The sequence below is a fragment of the Ascaphus truei genome, chromosome 5, assembly GCF_040206685.1.
Source record: "Ascaphus truei isolate aAscTru1 chromosome 5, aAscTru1.hap1, whole genome shotgun sequence".
NCBI classification, from domain to species: domain Eukaryota; kingdom Metazoa; phylum Chordata; class Amphibia; order Anura; family Ascaphidae; genus Ascaphus; species Ascaphus truei.
In genome coordinates, this window is record NC_134487.1 from 38,421,708 (window position 1) to 38,441,576 (window position 19,869).

The window sequence follows — 19,869 nt, forward strand, 5'->3', positions numbered from 1 at the left end:
GTTTGTAAAGCTAATGCCTTTTGCTGAAGTGAGTGAATTTGCAGCTAGCAAGTGCTGTATGTAAGTTGCTGAAGTGAGTGAAATTGCAGCTAGCAAATTGTCCCTGTCTGGTTTCTAAAATGGCCGACATGAAATGTTTGTTTTGTAATGTACATAATCATGAAAAACAGTGTCCCTTCAGGCCATACGATGATGATGACGACGACTCACAATATATATATATATATACAGTGGTTGACAAATCACCAAAAAATCTACTCGCCACACAAAAAAATCTACTCGCCACCTAGTACCAAACGTGTGCTGCTTGGGCCAATAGGAGCTCGCCACGATGTTAAATCCACTCGCCCGGGGCGAGCAAATGTATAGGTTTGTCGAACACAGTATATATATATATATATATATATATATATATAAAAGACACACAAAAGATGCCGCAGTCAAATCACCCCTATTTGACTAAGTAATCAGATAACCAAAGGTCAGGGTAAAAAGTGACCCTCTGGTGGTGCTACCGACCCAGGGGAAATATATAACTAAGAAAAAGAAAAAGTAGGGTCAAAGAGGTGCACTCAAACACTGAATAATGAAAAATAGAAAAAAATGGACTTTATTAGCAAAAAGTATAAAAAACACATAAAACACATAAAACAGACCCACACAGATCGTATGACAAATCACTATGTGACACAGCGTAGAAACACCAAAGAGGTACAATAGGTCTGGTAAGAACCAAAACAAGATAACAATATATTATTGCAAATATACCAAAACAGAACCAGGGGAAAAAATAATTTTTCCCAAAGTAGTGATCCAATGCAATAGATAATGATTAATATGAATTGTAAGTAAATCCAGACCACAGAAAAAAATATATAATGAATATACATAAACCTCTTAATAATGGTGAAAGATGGTAAGACACATAGCAAATGCAAAAAAAAAATTAGACCCTATAATGTACTGCAAGTCAGCTCTGTATCATGATACCCGGACTAAGCTGCACATATGGAGTAAGCAGCAGGAGAGAAAAATCCAAATATTGCACTAATAGCACTCATGTAAAATCCCCAGAGATGCAAAGCTCAAAGGTAATGAGCAAAAGTTCTATGAGAATAGCCCAAGGACATAGAGCACCTCAGATAGATAATGTGCAGGGCACTGAGGGAGTCCTGTGATAAGTCCCAGCATCTCACAGTAAGGCAGCAAGAGAGTCCTGTAATACAGACCAAAGTCTCATGTTTATGGCATCAGCGACATCACAGAGGAGGATCTCAGGCAGTCTGGTGTTGCACACGGGTCACAGGGTGGTGGGGGTGCTGTCACAGCTCTGCTCCTACGGCCGTTTCGCCAAAAAGGCTTCTTCCCTGCACATTATCTATCTGAGGTGCTCTATGTCCTTGGTATCAGCTCCGGAGACCCCCGGCATCAATCCCAGGCAGGAAAAAGGGCTGTTTTTTCTAAGTGTCGCCCTTGCCGATGCTTCTCCTCCACAAACTTGCCAACTTTAGTTGGCGGGACTAATTGCCGAAAAACTCTCCATTCTGGAGTGCCGATCAGCAGTGAAAAGCTGATCGGGGCTACCTGAATTCAGCCGGGTTCAAAAAGTGCCGATAAGTGGCTTATCGGCACCCGGCTGCCGATAAGTTTTTATCGGCAACAAAAATTGCCGATTTTTCCCACTTATCGGCGCTTACTGAATCGGGAGGGCAAATTTGGCGAAAAAATGGCGATAAACGGCTTATCGGCGCTTACTGCATGAGGCCCTATGTAACAAGGGCTAATTGTAGTAAAGTATAAATGTAATACAATAAATAATCGGTTAAGTCAAAAACAAATGTTATTAGTTCTTACTAGGAATTTATTCTGTTTCTTTTTTTAAAAGGCGGGATTGGGGGCGATTTTTGGGTGATTTGTCAAGAATATATATATATGCGCAACTCCTCCCTACCGCCCTCTTGTCCCACTCCTGCTCCGTTCACATGGTCCTCTTCTCCCTCCGCCACCAACTGCTGTCCTCTGCCGCTGCCGACCTTTGCTGCAGGATGCCGTCCTTCTCTCCCTCCGCCGCCGGCTGCTCTCCTGTGTTGCTGCCGGCTGCCGACCTTCGCTGCAGGACGCCGTCCTTCTCTCCCTCCGCCGCCGGCTGCTGTCCTGTGTTGCTGCCGGCTACTGACCTTCGCTGCAGGATGCCGGCCTTCTCTCCCTCTGCCGCCGGCTGCTGACCTTCGCTGCAGGATGCCGGTCTTCTCTCCCTTCGCCACCGGCTGCTGTCCTTCGCTGCAGGATGCCGGCCTTCTCTCCCTCCGCCGCCGGCTTCTGTCCTGTGTTGCTGCCGGCTGCTGACCTTCGCTGCAGTATGCCGGCCTCCTCTCCCTCCGCCGCCGGCTGCTGACCTTCGCTGCAGGATGCCGGCCTTCTCTCCCTCCGCCGCCGGCTGCTGACCTTCGCTGCAGGATGCCGGTCTTCTCTCCCTCCGCCACGGGCTGCTGTCCTTCGCTGCAGGATGCCGGCCTTCTCTCCCTCCGCCGCCGGCTTCTGTCCTGTGTTGCTGCCGGCTGCTGACCTTCGCTGCAGTATGCCGGCCTCCTCTCCCTCCGCCGCCGGCTGCTGACCTTCGCTGCAGAATGCCGGTCTTCTCTCCCTCCGCCACCGGCTGCTGACCTTCGCTGCAGGATGCCGGTCTTCTCTCCCTCCGCCACCGGCTGCTGACCTTCGCTGCAGGATGCCGGCCTTCTCTCCCTCCGCCGCCGGCTGCTGACCTTCGCTGCAGGATGCCGGTCTTCTCTCCCTCCGCCACATCCCCCGCAACTCTGCATCCCCCACAGCACCGCGAAGACCCAGCCAACCACCTTCAGTAACCACCCACCGCCAGGAGGAAGCGCAGCCATTGACAGCTACACAAGCGCATTCAGCGATGATGGACGCTCAGTCCAATCAGAAGGGAGCGTAGCCTGGCAGGGCTAATTCATGATTGGTCAGGGATGAGAAGGGGGCGGGGATTACAAAAAGAGGAGGAGGCGATCAGTGGCCAAGCAGAGGGCGAGCCTGGGATTTGGGAGGTGGGTGGGTTGGCCGGGGTCTCTTAGCAGGTGTTGTTGGTAACGGGTCAGCATGTGCTACTGGCCAAAGTGCTGTGGTGCCGGGCAGTAGATGATGAATATTAGGGGCACGAGACTCTGTGCTGGTCATAGAGTGATCAATTTGATAAACTTTGATAAAGTGCGATCCCTCGCACGAAACATGTCAGTGAACTTTTTTGCTGTTTAATGAGCCAATAAATGTATAGTTTGCTGATCCAGAGGATTCCCGGTCTGTTTCACTGACGTAGGCAGCTGCACCGCCTTCTTCTCTCCATTTATAGAGTGATCAATGTTAGTCCTTCGGTCCTCACAAGGAGAAAGGAAACTGGCTCCAGCTTGACCGATGACACTCTTCATGCCTTTAACAAAGCTTGGCACAGTACTGGCAACGTGAGGGCCCTGAGAATCTGCTGGGCGCAGGATCATGGCCACGAGTTTTGGGTGCAGGATGAAGGGTAGAAGGCCGGGGGTGTGGGGAGTCAGGAGAGAGGGGGGGGCAGGACACGGAGAATAACACACACCACACAGAGAGAAAGAAAGACACACACACTGACAGACTCACACACACAAGGAATTCAGTTACTATAAATATAGACGTTCAAATAGCTAAAACACGCGTTCAAAGTCAAACTTATATCCTTTTCTGTTAAGTAGCCAGTTTGTTAGGGTGTTGCATAGCAACACATTACCTGCACGAGGATGCAAGGGGTGGGTTTGTGGTGTCCGTTGCTAGGATGTGGTTACTATGGTGACACTGGGGCTTGGAGGGCTGTGCCTTTTTTGGATCGAGAGGGATGATGGTGTTTGTATCCTGGCACTTTGCATGCTGGATGCATCGTTAACACAGTGACATCATAGGAACGGCGCGTGATGATGTCATGAAGAGGGGGAGGGTGTCTCTGCTGGTGATTGTTTGCCACGCTGGCTAGTACGTCAGTCACCATTAGAAGGATCACATTGTGGGTGGCATCTGACGAAGGGCTGTACCCCGAAACGTTTTGCCGGTCCACCACCCCAAATGTGGGCTGTTGCTGAATGCCGAAAAGGTCCCAAGATTCCATGTGCAACAACCAGTCTCTACTCCAAGGGTATGGTGCAACTCTTTATCTGTAATTTGTTCTAACATTATCTAATGATATTGCCTGTTGCCTGTGATATTTTTCTTTTCTTTTTTTTTATCACGTTCTCTTTATTCTAATTCTAATATATTATTGTATTTTACTCCAATTGGTGTGCAATGTTTTGCTTGTCTTTGTTCTACTGTAGTACACCATCAACTAAAGCAAGAGGAATTCCAACTGCTATGTCCTTTAGCAACCGCAGGAACAGCAACAAGCCGTCGCTAACTAAACAGCATGACATGAGATGACGGGAATCTTACTCCAGAACACTAGTAGTCCTTAACTACTTAAACCATTTGAAATAGCAACACAGGAAGCGAGTTCAGACAATGTTCCTCTAAATCAGGTCATATCACTGATTAAACATCTAAAATAAGCAGCAGGAGAAGCAGAATCACCATGTGAAAAATGACGGTTCCAGTTCTAGATATATTGACCTGGTCCATCACCTCATTTATGTTCTTAATTAGGTGTGTGTATTAACCCTTATCACATATTGTATACAAGTCACGTGGTCACAGGTTAACCATTCATGACAGATACTGTACATTGACCTAGTACCTCACCTCCTTTATTTGCTTAATTAGGACCCAAAGGTTTCGACCCCATTGAGATCTGAGCACTGCATTTTGGAAACCATGCTTGATCCTCGGTGTAAGCCAAACTTACATTATTTTCATCAAGCAAAGATGTAAAAACCTGCAAATAGCGCCTTGTTGCCAAAGTGTTAGTTCAAAACTCACATGTACCTCGTCCTTCTGATTCTGAAAGTGCTGTGTCTTTTCTGGCTTGTAAAATAAGTATTGGTGCCAATCAGCAACAAGAAAGAAAAAAGCTGACATATAACCCTGGTGTAATAAACTAGTGATACAGAAGAAGATATTTAGTTTTATTAAAGGACATGCCCAAAGAACCTACTGCTAAGAATTAAACAACCTAATCAGTTTCTATAATGGTGGAAGAGTATTTTAACAGACATATAGTGGGAGGAAAAGAGAACTATCTGAAGCTCCTTATACAAACAGAGGATGAGAGTTTGGGAGGGAATGAGGTGGGGTGTGAGTGAGAGGTGGGGGTGTGGGTGAGAGGGTGTTCTCTAAAGGCCACCGACACAGGGGAGGGGGGAGAGAGAGCTGTGGGTATGGGAGGGAGAGAGTGGTGGGGGTGTGAGAGAGAGGTAGAAGTGTGAGAGGTGGGGGTATGGGATTGGTGAGGGTGTGGGAGAGAGTTGGGTGTCTGGGAGAAAGAGAGGTGGGGGTTTTGGAGAGAGAAGTTGGGGTGTGGGGAAAAGAGACGTGGAAGAGGATGGGAATGTAAGAGAGGGGAGAGAGGAAGGAGGCAGAGGGTGAGAGGGAGAGATGGGGGTGTGAGGGATAGCGGGGGTCTCGCAAGGCTGCCGACACTGGGGGGGGGGGGGGTGAGGTGGGAGCCAGTGGAAGCTCTAGTCCTGGGCCCTGGGAAAGCTGTCTGCGACCCTGAGCAGGAGGCTACTAACAAAAATGTTGAGAAGTCGGTATCCATCAAAATCAACAGACAGCATGTTTGATGAATACCTTTTTGTGGTTGATTCTAGTAGGGATGAGCTTACAGTATATTCCATCAATGACAAAGCTGACAGTCACAATTATGATCAAGATGAGGAAGATTAACCATAATCCAAATCCTTGTTACTGGCTGGCACCATCACTCACAGAAAGCGCACACAGACACCATTTGGCTCGTGGAGTTGGGATGGGAGTGTGAATAAAATACACTTTGCATGACTTTCGCACATCTGGGCTCTGTCTCACGCAGGCAGGAGGGGGCGCACGTTGCGCCAGGAATCAGTTGAAACCGATTTCTTGGCGCGACAGGCAGGTCACGTGAGTGGTTTGCCCAATGAGGGCGAACCAGCTCCGTGATGCCCCTAGGCACACCCCCCACCCCGCGTCAACCATGGACACAAAACGTACCCGCTTCACGAGGGTGACGTCAAAGCCTTCGCCTAAGCAGGGGTGCGCAAACTTCAAGCTGCGTCCCCCCTGCCGGGAGCCGACGCGTTCGCATCACCCCTCTCCTAAGACTCAGCGTCAAGTGATGTCGCGGGTTATGTGACGTCATGTCACCCCGCTGCATCATTTCACGCACGTTGCCATGGCGACGCGTGCCATCACATGACCCCGCGGCGTCATTTGATGCCGCATTGCCGAAGACCGGGCAGAGACCAGGTAAGAGAGTTACAGAGGTCTCACGTCTCCCCCAGCATTTAAATTAAATGCCGTGGGGAAGAGCGTGGGACCTCTGTAACCGCCGCGCCCCCCTTAGAGATTCTCGCACCCTCCACTTTGCGCACCACTGGCCTAAGGTAAAACTCACGCTGATGGGAGACCACAACGAGACAGAATCTTAATCCCCGCCCCATGTCATATCTCACCCCCCGACTCCAGCATAACTCCTCCGCTTGGTATAATCACTTGCCCATATCGCGTCATAACTACACCCCGCATGATGCTGGATCCAGTTCCAGAGGTGAGAAAGGTTCTCACACAAATCTCATGGTCTGGAGTGGGGGATCCAAAACTATCAATTATATAATAGATCTTAGACTAACGTTAGCTATTCCTCTGCAATGAAGAAAAACATGTATGTAATGCACACACTGGGTGAGTCATGCTTCCCACAATAAATGCTACAATCATGCTTGCAGCTAGAGGGATAGTCCACAGAGACAAATACAGCCATTAGAGACCATCTTGAATGATCCCAGGTGGCTTCTCTAAACATATTGGACACAGATGGTAAAATGTGCGACACGCTCGGGAAACATTGGTGGGAAGGTATGTTATTTATAAATTATCTGACCGTTATCTTTTCTAAATGTTCTACATTTCACTGCAAGCATGCACCATTTCATATTCTATTTCAATTAAAAAAATTCTAGCGCCCTCCCCATAATTTTTTTTTCCGAAATAGAAATGTGGTGAAAAATGGTGGATACTTGGAGAGAAATTTAGAAAAAAAATGACGCAACGGTCAGATTATTTATCAATAACATACCTGCAGTCGTATTCTCACCCCCACCCCTCTCATTTTCTCTCTCCCCCACCCCTCTCATTTTCTCTCTCCCCCACCCCTCTCATTTTCTCTCTCCCCCACCCCTCTCATTTTCTCTCTCCCCCTCCTCTCTCATTTTCTCTTCCCTCACCCCTCTCATTTTGGCTGATTGACTGCATTGCCCAGCCGTAGCTAAATCAGGATGGAGGAAACTGTCCAGCCCCTTAGCAGCAGCCCTGCTCTCTCCCTGCTCAGAGAAATCCCAGCAGCTACAAGTCCGTCGGGTCACTAAATCCAGAGGGGTCATATTTTTTTGACTGGACAGTATCCAAATGCAGGACAGTCCGGTTCAACATCAGACGCCTGGGAACCCTAATCAGGACATATCCAGAATGCAGAATAAAACAATGCAGCCATTTGCAGTGTAAATGCTTGCTCATATTTGACTTGATTATTTCCTGGCGTGTGTGCATCTAAAAACAGCTGCACTTGTATTTTCCAGTAGTTAGGACAATACTCCCCATATCACTGCCCACACAAGGGATCGCAGATTGTGTTATCTAAATTGCTTGCAGACAAACACAGACACCAGGTGCACTAATCACAGGAAGCTGTTTTTTCCCCCCTATCTCCTGCCCAGCTTTATTGAGCACAAACTTGCGGCGACAAGAACAAAGAGTGGTAAGCAAGAACTAGAACTAGATGATAAAATTGGCACCGTGGATCCTGCTTTATTTTTCACCCTTCTCTCGCTGCTGCAGTCTGTGTTTATTGCTGTCTCACCAGCTGTACCTATTTAGCTGATACTGGGCTTGGTTGTTATGTCCTCTACCTACAGTATTAAATGAAGCTATATCTATTTCTGCCAGTGGCTGCTGAAGCCTCAGCTAATGAAAGCAGCTGGGAGATTAATTACTTATCTGCTAATGATCAGCGGGTTAGGGGGGATTTAATACCACTTCTATTGTGTATGTATATAAGTATATACGAATAAATCCATAAAATACACAGTGTTGACAATATGATCTTTGCTTATAGTAAATTGTACGTGTTATTGTGCCTCCTTTTGTGGGGATCACTTGCCCAGAAGCGCCTCATACTGTAGCAAATAAAGTGTACCTATTTGTATGTGCCTAATGTTGGAGGGTGTACAGCTTTCATTCTCTCTACTGTTGTGCCTTTCAGTGCTACTGCCACTCTGTTTCTTGCAAGGATTACTTACAAACAGATTGAAAATGGACGCTGCATAAACAGCAACAAATGCTACACCCTCGGCTGCCAGGTGGTGGCAGCACTTCCCTTGAAAATGAAAAGGCAAGGGCTGTATTAAACAGATACATTAGATCTGAATTAGAGCTGGCCCAAAGCTAATTACAGTACAGTATTCTGTTTAACATAATATGATTGATGATTGATGGTTTTCTAAAAGCAAATCCGGCAATTTAAAATCAAAAAGTGATTGGAAGGAAAAAAAATCCTCCACATTAGGTGTTTTAAATCTGTATTACATTACCCATACCCCTTTCACAAGTTTCTTAGACCCAGTGGCCCGTATGTATGTATGTATTTATGTATGTACGTATGTCTTTATTTATATAGCGCCATTAATGTACATGGCGCTTCACAGCAGTAATACACACGACAATCATATAAATAACAAATAATATAAATAACATATAATGGGGAGAAGTGCTTCAGACATAAAGTTAACATTTAGGAAAAGGACTCCCTGTTCCAAAGAGCTTACAATCTAATTATATATATGTAACGGCTGGACCCCCCTTGTCTGACCCACCCAATCTCACATTGGCCCGTGTGGTCTAACCGGTCCCCATTACAAGGTCGTGTGTGGTGGTGCACCTGCAAGTAACAGGACTCCTGAGTCTCCCGCTTGGTGTTATTAGAGGATATCATCAGGACAGGTAGCTGAGGTAGTGGTTACGAGTCCAACTTACTTCATGTGCAGCGCCTCCACCTCATCAGGATCTGTGCTTCCGCAGGGAGATGGTCCTGGTGAGGAACTCCTTCTTGGTGGTGCCATCCACTGCTGAGTAACTTCACACTCACCCAGTGGAGGTATCTTTAACAAGGGCATCTTTATTTGCATGGTGGTATGGGCAAGCTGCCCCTCACAGATAACAGCTCAGCCACTCATCTCTTTGTAGCACTCTCTTAGGAAGGTCCCTTGTCCCTAATAGAGCTGCTTTCCACCTTTACTCTCAAAGAGATTCCCCAGCTTCTCTGGCTGCTGTAATCTCCTCTCCTGAGCTGCTTTGTCTCTCTCAGCTCCTCTCTTGAGCTGCTCTGTCTGTCAGCTCCTCTAAGGCCGAGTCCACGGTCCCTGCTGGCGTGCTGAGGCGCGCTGAGGCGCAGGGAAAGCGGGTGCTTTCCCTGGCCTTGCGGTTGCTTACCGCAAGCGCTCTCAGCAGCCGTCAGGGGGCGGTCCGGGGGCGGGCGCGTCACTGGCCGGGGGCGGGCCAGTGACGTCACGGAGCTGGTTCGCCCTCATTGGGCGAACCGCTCACGTGACCGGCCTGTCTCGCCGGCAAGCGGGGGAATTTTAAATTCCCCCAAGACCTGCGCTTCCGCAAGCGCGCGTAAGCGCAGGTGAGCCCCTACTAAAGCCGCTCTAATTGCGGCTGTAGGGGCTCAGTGCTGAGCGGGAGCGCGCCTCAGCGCGCTTCCGCCAGCAAGCAAGTAACATGGCCGAGGCCTAACTCTGCTCAATGTGCTTACTGACTCACAGCTAGCAGGAGACACTGCAACACTGTTGCAAACCTTCAAGTGCCTCTCACTGAACAGAGGCAGCACAACAACAGGAAACTGACTTCTAACTTTAGGCAGTGCTGTGTCTTATATCACCCCCCAGAGAACAAACCTGCTCTGTACCACTAAGTGTGGGCACATTGCATGTTGTCACTTCCTTTGGGGATATATGACACCTCACCAGGGTTTGAGGGCAAACCTCCATTGATTGTTGCTGGCAATCCTGCATACTTACCAGGTTTACTGCCAGCATGAGAAAGAGATATGTACACCAATCTTACACATGGCTACATATATATATACACTGTAGCATGCCATTGGACACCTAGCGCTGGAAAACATTGTATGGCATATTCAAGGGAATGGGCCCCTTAATAAATATGACCTAGTATGTTTTCTGTCAGATTAGAACTGGTTTTAATTGACATTTAAAAATGAAAGAATCCACATAAGTTGATACATCACATCAGCGTTGTGCAATCTTTCCCTGCTGCGCCTCCTCCCTGCCTGCTTCCCTCCCTGCTCGCGCCTCCCTGCCTGCTTCCCTCCCTGCTCGCGCCCGCCCTCCCTTACCTTGTCTCCGGTTCAAAAGACGCCACGGGGTCACGTGACGGCACGTTGCTATGGCAACGTGACGTCATTTAACGCCACGTTTACGAAGACAGGGAAAGTGAAGTTGCAGAGGCCTCACGCGATCCCCCCCGGCATTCATTTAAATGCATTGGGGGAAGAGCGTGGGGCCTCTACAACCGCCGTGCCCCCCCTGAAAAATCTTGCGCCCCCCCAGTTTGCGCACCCCTCCATCACATTATCAAATGTTTCCCCTCCTGAAAGCTTCACTTTCTCCAAATAACCACTAGCTGTATCACTTTGCCGGCTATTCAATGCGATGAGACGCGAGTTAACAGACAAGTTACAATGCAGGCTCCTCCCATGCATAGAACTTGATGCATTACCCCGCAGCTTCTCATCATATTCATTTGGATGTTTGGAAGACCAGCAGAGCAAAGTCCCTTGTTGTAATGACGCAGACTCTGGAAGCCGCTACATGATCCCATAGCATATACAGTCAAGAGAGATTTATTTATTGCTATACTGAAGACCGAGAGGCAATAAAAAAAAAAGCAAAAGAATCTGAAAATCTACCAGTAAAATAATTACCTAAATATTCATTTTAAAGGAGCAATTCATTTTTTTTTTAATTTTATTACTCTTATTTACTCTTTATTACTTTTTTAACATAGGTTTGAAGCAGGGAGTCTCTATAACTGAACCCCATTAATTCCAGCTCCGGGGACCCCATGCTTCCAGAAATTCTTACCTTCAAAGGGGGTGCTGGTATCTCTGCAAAGGTTAAAGCTCTCGCATCACGCGGGCCAATAGGAAGCCAACCTGATGATGTCACGGCTTCCTATTGGCCCGCGGGAGCTTTGATATCCCGTCATTACGTGATCCCCTGATAACCGAGCAGAGCGGCTACCTACTTCCCCTACTCAGATAAGTATCTCTGTAAGTAGGGGATCTCCAGAACGGAAATTAACGGGGTACAGCTCTGGGGACCCCCTGCTTCATTCCTATGTCTTAAATAAAATTCCCAGCTTAGATTGTCGTTTCAAAGACTCGCCGCGTTTACGTTTTTATTCTCTTTCAAGTTTACTGCGCGTTGGATCACACAATCTGCTATTATTGAAATTAATTACCAAGCCAAAAACATTATTTGCATGCTGCTGCCAGATTATTTCGTGTTGTCCATATTGAAATGAGTGAATGTTTTCCAAAAGCAAGTTTTTTTTAAATGTATGGCTACCATCAATGATACATTCGGGACCGCAGACAGACTTCCCGCGGCCCAGGACTAGAGTTTCGACTGCACCTCCCTAGTGTTGGCAGCCTTGCGAGACCCCACCTCCATCTCTCATACCCCCACCTCTCCCTCCTCCCTCTCTTACACCCGCACTTCTCCCCCTCCCTTACATCCCCACCTCTCCCTCCTTAAACCCGCACCTCTCTCTCACCTTACACCCCAATTCTCTCCCCCCCCCCCCCCCCTAGGCCAGGTCCATAGTGCATTCGCCCGTGTGGAGGCGTGCGCGGCCGTGACGTCACCCACTTGAAGCGAGTGCGTTTTTTTGGCCATGGCACGTGAGCAGTCCGTGGGCGTGTCTAGGGGCGTGCCAGTGACGTCATGGAGCTGGTTCGCCCCCATTGGGCGAACCGCTCACGTGACCTGTCTGTCGCGCTGAGAAATCAGTTTAACTGATTTCTCACGCGATGTGCGCCGCTTCCTTCTTCCGCGCGGACGCGACCGCACCCCACATGGATGCGAACACTGCCTTTGGCAGCCTGTTCACTCAGCGTGCGGACACATCCGCACGGTATGCAGTACCATGGCCCCAGCCTTACATCCTCTCCTCCCTCTCTTCCACCTTTCCCTCTCTCTCACTTACACCCCCACCTCTCCCCCTTACACCCCCAGCCCTCTCTCTCCCCCCTTACACCGCCACCTCTCTCTCTCCCCCCAGAGCATGGGGGTGCAGTTTAAGTGAAGGATGGGCCCCTGACAGGGAAGGGAGGCCCACTGCAGCTGGGGCCAGACAGCCAACAGGGGCCCGGAGCTGCCAGACCCCGGTCAAGTGTCACGACTCTTCCCTCCTGTCTGCGGCTCTGACTGGTGTAGCCCTGCTCCCTATCACTAGCAAGCTGCTACTATGTGCTGTGTTACCTGCTGGCTCACAGGGCCTAAGTCTCTGCCACGGAGAGCCTGGGGTGCGCGCAATATATATATCAGGTGCAGCGCCTCCACCTGCGACAGATCCCGCCAAAGGGGGAGTGAGTCTTCGCAGGACGTATATGCAAGAATTACACTTACACAGCCAAGTTCTAAAACCAATCTCTTTTACTTGCAGACCAAACTCACGGTACATTACATGCCATGACATTCCGGTTTACGGGTACACATTATATAACACGCCACGGCGGATGTCACCATTACTTGCGCCTCGGCGGACGCCAACAATAACTTGCGCCTCGGCGGACGCCAACAACAATCCCCCAATCCCGCCACCGGGTGAGCCCACCCCGTGTCCAATCCTACTGCTCAGTCCTCCCGCTCACAGCAGGCCCTATGTGTGTGTATGGGTGACTGCGCAGCCACTATGTCTCGGGTGAATGAAAGATACAGTTGGTGCACTTGATGAAATACCTGCCGAGCACTCCGGTGCTCGGAACTGCCACGATCTTCAAAAAGGGTCGCTGTGCGTCGACACCGCTCTATCCCTCTCTCTCTCTCTAGGGTCCGGGTCGCTCCCATCCAGACTCCGGCAACTCCAAGGGGGGGGGGGTCTGAGCCCAGACCTCCCTCTCGACAGAATAGTCCCGGTCAAAACGTACAGTACTAGGGGGGCAGGAACCTTACTAAGGCGGTCCCTAGCTCAGCTTGTCTCTAAGGTGACTCAGGGCTAGCTGGGTCGGGGGCACCTGGCCTGCGCCTGGGGGTACAACCTCCCCTCGCAGTCTCTCCGTCTCCTCTCCTCTCCAATCAGCTCTGACTCCACGTGCGCGCAACCACTGCCTATATCTCTGGCAACTCCTCCGCCCATAGGCTGGACGCTCTCACCTGACCCTCCCCGCAGGGCTGCTGGTCAAGGGACTGCTCTCTCTCCCGCCAAATGCACTCTCCTCCTTCGCGGGCTTTTGCAACCACTCTTTGCAAGCGCAACCTCCCGTTCTTTGGGGTGAATCAGGGGTCACGGCTACACTGGTATCAAATGAACAAGCTTGTCTAGGCCAAAACAACCTTATTGACCTATCTGACATTGCGATGTTCATTGTAGGTTTGTTATAGATGTAAGTAAACAAAAAAATTACTGGATACTAACTCAAGATTGATTATATCACTGGTATTCAATTAAGTTTAATCGTTACCGGTGCACATGGGATTAAATATGGTCATAGAATATAGAAAGCACCATCCCTGTTACAGTGCACTCCTTGAAATACCATTTAGTGACATCAATAGGCCATTTGTCATATATATATATATACCCCAAATGGCAACATTTCCCATATGAAAAATCATAAATCACAAAGAAAAATCATTGATACATTGTTACAATGAATCTGCCTTAGTTAAGTCAGTTTTAAAGCTGCAGCAGTCAATATCCTGCATGTGTGTTTTTTTTAATAAATCAGTTCTGTACATACCCCGCTTTAAGGACACTCACTTTAAGTACACTCGCGAGTAAGTACATGTCGCCCAATAGGCAAACGGCAGCTCACGCATGCGCCTGTCAGCACGTCCTGAACAGCAATACCGGCTCCCTACCTGTACCGTAGCTGTGCGCAAGCGGGGAGACTATAGAGCATGTTATAAATGCTTTATTTACATCAGTTATGCACATATATGACGATTGCAGTACAGCACATGCATCGATAAGTGGAAAAAAGGTACTGCTTCACTTTAAGTACATTTTCGCTTTACATACATGCTCCGGTCCCATTGCGTATGTTAATGTGGGGTTTGCCTGTAGTAAGAAAAAATACTTTTAGCATTTTCTGTTTTAAAAAAAACAACTTTTAAAGACCAATTTTCTTGTATTCTATTTTAACAGCCATTTGCTAAGGCACTGCCCCTTCATGTCCTGTCACAAGCCCTGGCACACCCCTTTGTCAGCCCTGCCCTCCCTCTAGCACTTGTCAGTGCAGGATTGCTCATGAATATTCATGAGCTTCCACTGACAGACAAGCAGAATATAAACAGATCCCTTCACTAATTATGTCACCAAATTTCGACCTATCAATACATGGAGAACGAATTGACCTGCAGCTATACAGTTCTTTAGGTAATTAGAGATTGCACACATAAAACTATTGAAGTAAAAAAATTTAAAAAAATTAAAAAAAAGACTGAACTGCAGCGTTAAGACTCTAGAACAGTTTCTAATTTATAAATAGCATATAGGGTACATTAAGTGTATAATCAGAGAGAAACAGTGTGGATTTGCAAACCTAAAGGGAACAATCATTCTCTTTCAGTGACTCTGGCACAGTTCATACACTTAGCATGGAAAAAGTGGGATCGTGGTCAACCGACAATCAGTCAAATCCACTAAAGTCCAAAGGAAACACTGCGATCAGGTTGGGTGTCCCAGATGCATATGCCGGTATAATCGTGCTGTAGCCCCTCCATGCAGTAATAACTACTCCAGCCCCGTGTTACTACATGGAGGGGGCTGATGCACAATTATACCGACATTCGCCTAAAACCTCTCCTTATGGACCACTGGCAATATCAGGTTTTAGAAATCCACAGTGCATTTGCACACAGGTTAGTGCCCATAATTTGGATATGAATTAAGATGTGGGTTGGCTGACTCAAAAATCTGTGTAATTTCAAGGGCCAGAGGAGGTTGTTTCAGAACCTCTATACCACGGACTGAAAAACTCCATCTCTTTAGGGTAAATATATGCATGCAGTTCCTAATTCAATCCTTGCATGATTCACCATTTATATTGAAGTGAAAGGTCTTTGCCGGCACCTACTTAAATTCTTATAGGACTAAAACTCCTTCATGGAGACAAAAATGCGTCACCGCTGGCTGAAAATTCTCACAGCACTAAAAGTCCTTGATGGAAACGAAAAAGCGATCAGATGCGTTACACAGCACTCAAAGTTGATCATGCAAACGAAAATGCAATTAGGCAAGCAAACAGTACTTTTATAAGCAATTCTGCCACAGTAACAGTACTTTTATATCCAAACCTACCACAGTACCAGTACTTTTATATCCAAATCTGCCACAGTGCCAGTACTTTTATACAAACCTGCCACAGTACCAGTACTTTTATACAAACCTGCCACAGTACCAATACTTTTATAAGCAAACATTTAAGCGGCGACTTTAACATAAACAATGGCTCTGAAGAAGCACTCAGAAGACTCATTACATTCATGCAAGAAACATTCCATATCACTCTCAACATCAATCCAGCCATTCCAACTACAAGCTCCGGTTAGACCATTGATGCAGTCTTTTAACGGCATTTAGATACTTTACAATCCAAAATATATGTATCTTACCTGAGTTATCATAAGTCAATTGCATCATGTATTCCAACTGATACTGTGGAAATTCTGCAGATAAATAAATAAAATCAATTATACTCTCAAAAGTGTTTCATTCAATCAACAACATCAAAATACAATTTCAGTGACAAAACACAAAGAAGTTTCACTTTCACAGGTTTGGATTTAAAAGTACTGGTACTGTTTCAGGTTTGGATATAAAAGTACTGGTACTGTGGCAGGTTTGCTTATAAAAGTACTGGTACTGTGGCAGGTTTGCTTATAAAAGTACTGGTACTGTGGCAGGTTTGCTTATAAAAGTACTGGTACTGTGGCACGTTTGCTTATAAAAGTACTGGTACTGTGGCAGGTTTGTATAAAAGTACTGGCACTGTGGCAGATTTGGATATAAAAGTACTGTTACTGTGGCAGGTTTGGATATAAAAGTACTGTTTGCTTGCCTAATTGCATTTTCGTCTGCATGATCAACTTTGAGTGCTGTGTAACGCATCTGATCGCTTTTTCGTTTCCATCAAGGACTTTTAGTGCTGTGAGAATTTTCAGCCAGCGGTGACGCATTTTTGTCTCCATGAAGGAGTTTTAGTCCTATGAGAATTTAGGTAGGTGCCAGCAAAGACCTTTCAACAAGATTTTGGAAAGGGTATATTTAGATAACATTGATGCAATTGTAGCCCCCCTTTGGGACTTTTGAGTTGAGGGGTTAATGGCCATAAAGGGTTAACTGTGTGCGCTCCCGCAGGGTAACATCTCTGCCCCCTTACGTGGTGAAGAGTGACTTGACAGGAAAGCAGCCACTCCCATTGTATGCTTGGTGGTGAGTGACGTCACTATCGGGGTATATATAGCCAGTCTGAAGGTTCTAGAATTAGGTTCCTGGGAGTGACAGTTGGAGGAGCTTCACTGTTAATAATGTAAATATGTTCCGTTTATAGATATGTGTACTAAGATTGATCTGTCCCCGTTTGCTATTTTATAGTTAGGCAACGTGTCCTACCCAGATAACGTCCGTAGCAATGGCGATGATGAACCAATTAGTTCAGATATGAGGAAGGCTATACCCCAAAGGGGTTCCTCATATAGAAACTTTAGAGCATAGCCGGATTGGCTCAATCGGAAGGTCCGTAGCTAACTCAGACCCAGTCTGCCCCAGAGGTGGCAGTCAGTTTTCAGTACCAGAATATTGATCCCAAGGAAATAAAATGTCGGGCAATGCCCGCAAGGGGCACACTAGTAATGTGGCATGTTAGGCACTATGCAGAAGAGGGACAATAGCGTATTAAGATGAGGGTACCTAGGGAAGAAGGAAATAGTACAAACACTGTAAATATATCAGTAAATGTGAATAGAGTGGTGTGTCTAAATATCAAGAGCAATGGCTGTTAATAAAGCTCCTGCTTGTACTCTAAATGTTCCTGGCGCCCATTATTATTCGATCAGCATTATCTACGCCCAGCCCGCGCGGATCCAGCACCCTGACAAGGCATGAGAGACTGAACAAAGCCATGTACTTGTACATAGTCAACTGATGTAAACTCCTTAAGAGCCGGGCAAGGAGGGTTACCCAATGTACTGTGAGATTTATCCTCTCTGCATACTCACTGGACCAAGCCGGACATTACAGTGCTGCGTTATACTTATCAGGAAATATTACATATCCAAAATAATTACCCCAAACAGAAAACATTCCTGAAGGAGAGTCACCACAATTTGTAAACACAAGAGTGCGGCTTAGAACAGGACAAGTGAGCAATTTTCCGGCTAGGTACAACCTCTAATACCTGAAATTACTAACTGAGGGAGGATGCTTATGAAATCACTCACATATTTTACTGCTTTTCAAAATACTGTGTTTCTTTGGACAAATTAAGCTGTACAGTGAAAAGGATGGAATATGCCCTTTTGTTTCATTATCTAAACTACAATACTCACCATTCCAATATGTTCATAGGACTAGGTCGGCTATCCCTTGAGTCAGAACATTTTCCCAAACGTTAAAATACTTTCTGGACAAGTTACTCAATTATCTGAGCAGACTTCTCACCACTACTGTACACAGCACGTATCCCCTAAGATCCGCCTCCAGAAGCTTGCTTATGGTTCCAAGGTTCAATAGAGAAATCGGTCACTTCCTTCTATTATTCTATTCTATTCACTTCTGGAACAATCTACGTGACCATGTATACCGCCACCAGTTTAAGACACCTTGGTAACCACGGGCATCAGGCAGGTCCATGTTATTTCGATCGTAGGCTTTTGTAATAACAGATATTACGGAAGCCTGTGACAGAAATATTACCGTGATGTCGTAATTAACGCATTATTAACGAGTTTGTCCCAAATATCGCACCCGGTAAAATTATTACCGCAATCTTGAATCCCATCTTAAAATTGCAGTAATTAGACTCTCTTAATTTTTTTTTCTTTTTGCGGTTGCGATAGTGACTCCAATTTAATGGAGTTTGACGGTTCCGAGCCATATTCGCAGCCAAAGGGTGTGAACCGTTTGCTGATGTTGGTGTATGTTAAAGTGATGTTAAAGCTGCTCTATTTCTATCTGAAACTCATAAGCTCTTTTATCCCCTGTACCCAATTTTCCAACTCTATCTGTCCATGAAATATCTGTGAATTCACTGTATAACCCTGTTCTTTTAATGTAACCATGTATTTTTTATAACTCTGTGCCCAGGACATACTTGAAAACGAGTGGTAACTCTCAATGTATTACTTCCTGGTAAAACATTTTTGATAAATAAATAAATATTATTTAGCTCACAGAACTTCCTTTAATACTTTTTTGTAGTCCTATTTAATGTTTTGTACATAGAAGAATGTTAGAAGCACAACAATTTAATGTTTCAAAGCGTTCCGATACCTTTTTAGTATTGTTACTGCAACTGCATTGCATTAAAAGGCAGTCACACTGCCCAGGCTCACAGCAAACACTATAAAGCACAGGTGAAAGGTTCTTTGTTTAGCCAGAGACCATAAAAGTTACATTAACCTCTTTGCTGCCAGAGGGAGACAAATACATAGCAAAGAGGTTAAACAAAACCCCTTTAATAAATATAAGGAATTGAAACTCCACAGAAAGAGGAACCACCTCTGCAGAAACCTGTTTAGCACCAGGTAACAAATATACTGGAAGAAATGTGTGTCGGCAATGAACCAATCCACAGATTAAACAGATTACTGTGAGGCAGCAATCCTCATCAAAATATCCAGTATTTTATCTTATGTGTAGCCAGGTGTCCCCTCCAGTCCCCTTCTAGTTCCCCGATCACCCGGTTCCACCCCCTTACCTTCGCTGCTGTAGGGGGTATTGCAGGGATGGCGATGGGTTCGCCGGCGGCCACCTTCGCCAGGCGCCGCCATTGCTGGTTGCGCGTGCACTCCCGGAAGTTCTCGCAGATGACATGACGGCGGCCATTGAGAGTTGCGCATGCGCAGGACACTATGCGCACGCGGATGCAATAGAAAACGACTCTGTACAGAACCACAACTCCCATGCTGCACAGGGAGATGGTACAGGTGACTCACCACAACCAATGGGATGCCTGGGTTTCTCCTGGAAAGGGAACATAGATATTGCATGCTGGGACAGGAAGAAGTCAGTCAAGGTCGGGACAGAGAGGGAGCAGGTAGGGCCCCCGGAGTAGTGCTTCGGTGGGCTAGGCCAGAATTGCCCCAAGGTCCCAGATAGTTCCCAGACTCACTATAGAGAAACTCTATGTGTATGCTGTAGGGAAAGGCCATAGTGCATAGGGACTCATTCACTGTAGCA

At 46.7% G+C, this 19,869-nt stretch overlaps 1 long non-coding RNA gene across 2 annotated transcripts in view; it reads right to left on the minus strand.

Annotated features, from left to right (window-relative positions):
• The window catches only part of LOC142494936 (uncharacterized), a 70,206-nt gene extending 50,620 nt beyond the window's left edge, over nucleotides 1-19,586 (minus strand). For both annotated transcript variants that reach the window (XR_012801621.1, XR_012801620.1), the window contains exons 1-2: nucleotides 19,388-19,586; nucleotides 16,083-16,136 (exon numbers count right to left, since the gene is read on the minus strand). This is a non-coding gene — a long non-coding RNA (uncharacterized LOC142494936). The remainder of the gene's footprint in view (nucleotides 1-16,082; nucleotides 16,137-19,387) is intronic.
• Nucleotides 19,587-19,869: the final 283 nt, after the last annotated feature.